Here is a 5,386-nt window from a genome sequence, read left to right on the forward strand (position 1 = left end):
ACATGTCCTCCCCCCGCCCCCAGACGAGGGTGCCCTCCCTCGTGCTCCCCAGGGAGGGGATGCCTTCCCCGTCCCAATATGATCCCCCCCACCTCCCTGGACGGGAGTGCCCTCCTGCTTCCAGGATGCCCTCCTCAGTACCAGTCCCCCCAGGACAGTGATGTCCTCCTGGTGCTGGTATGTCCCCCCAGTACCAGTTCCCCCCCACCCCCCAGTGCTGGGATGCCCCTTGCCAGGACAGGGATGCCCTTCCAGTAGTAGGATGCCCCACCAGGGACAGGTGCCCTGTAACCCCCCCCCCCCCACCGTACAGGGAAGGGAGGCCTGGTGCACTGCTGGTGGCCCTGGTGCCCCTGCCCCAGCAGGGCAATCCCCCTGCTCTGCCAGGGCTGGGCAGGTGCAGGTGGCCTGCAGCAGGACGTCTGGCTGGGCTCACCATCATGCCATCATGGAGCCATCATGCCAGTGCTGTGCCGTCCACCCGCCTGCCGGATCGCACCGCACCATATGCATGCGGCTCCGTGTGAGGCTGCACGATCTGCTGTCAGAACCAGGAGGCAAGCTGCGAGGGGCTGCCCCGGAGAGGGAATGGTAGGGAAGCTGGGGGGGCTTGGAGGTCTGCTGGCAATGCTGTATATGGTGGGCCATGCTCATGATCTTGCCTTGGAAGAAGGCTGGGCCCACCAAATGGGAAGGCTTCTAGGCCTGGGCAGTCCTGGCTGCTAGCTTTGGGAGACCGGAAGGCACAAGCTCTTTGCAAGCCATGCCTCCAGCATATGGACCCTGAGGTCCTGGCAAAAGCAGGCAATGGGGTAGCTGAGGAAATCCGAAGGTGGTGCTTTTGGCAAGGAGATGAAGGGATTTCAGGGCAAAGCTCTGCTCAGAGCTCCCTGCCCCATTTGTGCCCTCCCCAGCCCTGGGGGGCTGGCATCATGGGGCACCACCTGGCATCTCTGCCTTGGAGGGGTGGCCCAATGCAGGCTGCAGCCTGGGCTGAAGTCCTCTTCGTGCTAGCGGGAAGCTGTGGCCATGCTACTGCTTGCACAGCTGATTTGGCAATCCCATCAGAACATGCTGGAATGGACACAAATGTGCCTGGAAGAGGGAGCTAGACAAATGCATGCTAAGAACAAGCAGGCAAGAGCAGTGCATCGGTGGAGCAAGTCTTGGGGGAAGCATACCTCTGCATCTCTGGGAGGCCTGTGTCTACATAGGGTTGTTTGCTTCCAAGGTCTGCTCCAGCTTGGGCATACATTGTGGGTGGGATGCTGGAGTCGCTGGCCTGGGTGCTCTGGTCCCCATTGGGATGCTTTTGTCCCCATTGTGCAGGTGGAGAAATGAGATGGTTGCTGTGATGGTCTGACTTGATGAGCTAGTCGGAGGAATGTGAAAGGTGCACTCCGGTCCTGGCTGATGAGCTAGTCTGTCTGTTGGGGATGCTGGCTGTTCCCAAAGAGAATGGGCTACCTTATGTGAATCAGCTTTACCTGGCAATCATGCTTGCTGCCAGAGCTACAGGGTAAATAGAGCACCTTCCTCGTATCACTGCAGAGGTCAAACCCAACCTGCAAAGTTTATCGGACAAGGTAACAGCCTGGAAAGCAAATAAGTGCCTTTTTCATTCTACTTAGATCTTGCTCAAAATCCCTTCTCTGCAGAGTTCAAGGGACCTAGCTCAGGCAGATGCTACATGGTAACCATGAGCAGGACTTCGGGGCACTTGTGGCTCCAGGTCTCATCCCAGGCAGCACTGCCCCTTCAGGTTGCTGTGTCTCTGGAGTTTTCTTTATGCATGTCCTCAGGGGCACCCAGGACTCTCACAGGCCTGTTAGGAGGCCAAGGTGAGGTGCTCAGGGAGGCCACACAGGCTGGGACACCTGGGGAGTGTGGCACCAAACATGCAGCTCAGCCCTTTGCTCCTCTCGGAGGAACATGCTGCCCTTTGTCTCGTCCTCGGGGAGAGACCCACAGGGCAAAGTCTGTCATCAGTGGTGACCTTGGTATGTCCTTTGGTTATGATATGTTGCCTCTGTTGCACCTGGCTGCTGGTATAAGAGGGTGCTAGCTTTGCAATGACAGCAGTGGTCCCATGCAGACTCTAAGAGGCTGTGGAGCTGTGAACACCAGCTAGGTCCTGTCTGTAAAGCCATGTCTAAAACCTAGATTCTCCATGCTCCTATCTGCTGTGCCAGGGCTCCCCTGGCTGGAGGGCGTTGCCTGTGCATGTGTTTGTGGCAGTGTTATTCTCCGTGTGCCCCAGCTCCCCAGCCCTGCAGGCAGCATGGCCACTGGGGAGATGGTCTCCTGCTCCCTGCTTCGCCTGGTGAGTGTGGATGAAGAGGTGATAACAGCCTTGCCCAGGCACAGGGGAGGATGGGGACATCACGAGTGCTGCGGGAAGGTCTGTAAGTAGTAGTGTGGTGCACAGCTTTTCTGCCTTGGTGTGCCGGTAGGTTGTGCTTGATGCTTCCATTTTGTATCCACCTTGTGCAGCGACTGTGGCTGTGCTAGTGCATCCTTGGGCACTGGGGTGTCTGTTGCAGTGCTCCTCTCCAGCACCTTGTGCAACTAGGGACAAGGCTGTGCCTTGCACTAGGAGAGAAACGAGCAGGCCCCATGGAGCTTCAGGGTTTATGGCTTCCAGCCAGCCTGGAAAGGAATCAGTGGAGGCTATGGTCGGTCAGTCAGATATCGGCTACCACATCCTCCCTGCAGCATGCACGTTTCACCCTGTGTCAGAACTGCGATGACCGCCACGGCCACGAGATAAGGCGTCTTTCTACTCTATGGCTTATTGCTTAGTAGGGCAAAGCTCCAGTCCTGGCATGGGTTTCTGTGGACTGACTCCTCTGAGCAGCTCTGGGTTGTGCTCTCTCATGTGCCACAGAAACACAAGAGAGACACAGCCATCACTGGCATCTGGCATCCACAGGAGCAGTGCCCCAGCTGTCCAAGTGCCGTGCCTCCAAGGGTGCTGTTTGGCCCTAGTTTGCTGAGCTAGGCTGGCCAAACTCTGGGCTCGTTTCTCTCTTCCACAGTCAAGTTGGGGAAAACTAGTGGATTGGTAAGAAATGAGCAGGACCCATGTCCCTTTTGTAGTGAAGAGGATCCCCAGCTGCGAGGGGAGAGCTGCTCCTCCTGCCTGTGCACAGGGACACAGAGTGCCCGAGTAGATGCTCCTGTCCCCATCCATGATTTCTGTCAGACCTGGCTGGGATGGCTGCCTTGGTGGGGTTGTGCTGAGCCAATGCCCAGCCCTTGCAGCCATGTGCCTGTATAGAAGGGTTAATGCTAATCCTTCCCACTGCATCGCTCCTCTGCCCATAGTAAAGCCAGCAAAGGTTAAGGACAGACAAGGCTTGGGCCAAGCATGGCATGAGCTCCAAGATCTGACTGAGAAGGACTTCCAGGGATGGACATCAAGATGGCAGAGCCAGCCCTGTTGGCATGGTCCCACACACCTGGAAAGGTCTGGACCTCTCTGATGAGCTGTGCCAAGAGGAGCTGATATATTTTGGTATCAAAAGACTTGAGAAGCTTCAGCTCTGTGTTGCCCGGTGCAGTGGTGTCTGCAGTGTCACCTGTGGGAATGGCATTTCTCAGGGGATCTCACTTTCTTTGCTGTAACCAGGCAGCTGAGCTGTGCCTGGAGGTAATACCAGGGAAGAGAAGGAACCGAGCCCATCAGGCTTGACTTGAGGTTGCATGGACCTTGTACCCTATTCCTCAATGCGGCCTGTGAGAGAGATGGGGTGAGGTCAGGTGTGGTAATAGAGGGAAGGGGCTTTCCTTTAGTCCAAGAAAGGCACGGAGGCAGATCAGCAAAGGTATTCTCAACCCCCTACTGTTGGGCTGCAGCCCAGGGTCCCCTATTAGTTCCTCTCTCCCACTCCCACTTGAGCTGGTCACAGTTATGATGGTTAAGGGGGAGTGTGCAAGAGAGAGAACTCAATGTTTCTGCCACCAGCTCCCATCCCAAGGGTCAGAGAGGTTTTGGAGCCCAGGCCAGAAGAGGTTTTGGAGATCAGCCAGTGCTGCACTCCAGGCTGCTTTCCTTCCTTCCCCCCTCCCACCTCATCCTATGAGACTTGAGCACTATCTGTCATGGTGTGGGAAAGTGAATGTAGCTCTAATCCTCCAGAAAAGGAAGCAAAACTGATTCTGGTAATTACTTACTGCCTCACGAGTCCAACTCCAACCTGAAGAAAGCAGTGAGCATTTGGAGGGTAAATGTGCCATGAGTAATGTGAACGGTTTTAATGAGAAAGGCTCTGCCAGGAGAATTTACATTGTTTTGGGGGCGAAAATTACAAAATTAAATATATCTAGATGTTAGTAAACAGTTGCAGCAATGGCTCTCAAACTTGTACTCTTAAAATAGATTCAGTTGACATTATGTGTCCTGATAACTGTCTGTGAAATCTTAAACAAAGGGTAAAGAAGAAGCCTCTGGAGCTGGGAGTGGAGCACTGGAGTTTGGGGGAGAGGCATCTGGAGAGGATGAACATTGTGTGAATGAGGTGCAGAATCTGTGTAATTCAGTGTAATTCGTGTGGAATCTGCCAGGAATTAGTAGATGGTGTTAAACAGAGTGGAATTGCCTATGAGAGGGAGGAGGGAAACAATCCAGCTGGAATTGCAGGGCAGAGGAATCCCAAAGAGCTGGCGAGTTGGGAAAGGCAGGCAGAGGGTTCAATGGGCTTCATCTTTTAAAAGCACCTGCTGATTTGTGGGCACTGCCATTCAGATGCAGATTGTCGAGGAGCAAGTGAAACCATTACTGAAAAAGGCCATCACAGAGGCGATCTGCCAGGGGATGTGGCAGCCAAGAAGTGGAATTGCTGGCGAGATGCATGTCTGGAGACATCTCAACCCTGGCATGGGAATGAAGGGCCCCGTGGTGCCCCTACCAAATCCCTCTGGGGTGGTACGGTTATTTTGGACATGTCTGGGCTGTGCTGCACATGGCAAACTGGAGGGACCTTGAGAGAGATTGTGTGGTGAGGAGAAGGGCTGGGCTCTGCAGATCAGTATGGAATGTGGGGTTGAAGGGCAGAGCCCAGAAATGAGGATGGGCAGGATCAGTTTGGATGATGCTGTGCAGGTAGAGGGAAGGTGTGCTGAGCAGGGACAATGCAGGGGAAGGAAGGCTCCCAGCGATGGAGAATGCTGCAGAAGTCTTGGGGAAGCAGCAGGAGGAACGTGTTTCATGGAGATATGTCAAATCAGAGCCCAGGTCCACTTACCAACTGTCTAGCAACCTGAAAGGGACATGAAAACGGCACCTTCTCCCACTTTTGCCCCTTCCCTGATGCCTAGGTTATTTCCTGGGTTTCTGTGGCCTAGAGGAGACTGCCCAGTCCCCTGGCCACACAGCAGCTGATGC

This window comes from Apteryx rowi, unplaced genomic scaffold (genome assembly GCF_003343035.1).
Source record: "Apteryx rowi isolate R43461 unplaced genomic scaffold, aptRow1 scaffold_531, whole genome shotgun sequence".
Lineage (NCBI taxonomy): Eukaryota > Metazoa > Chordata > Aves > Apterygiformes > Apterygidae > Apteryx > Apteryx rowi.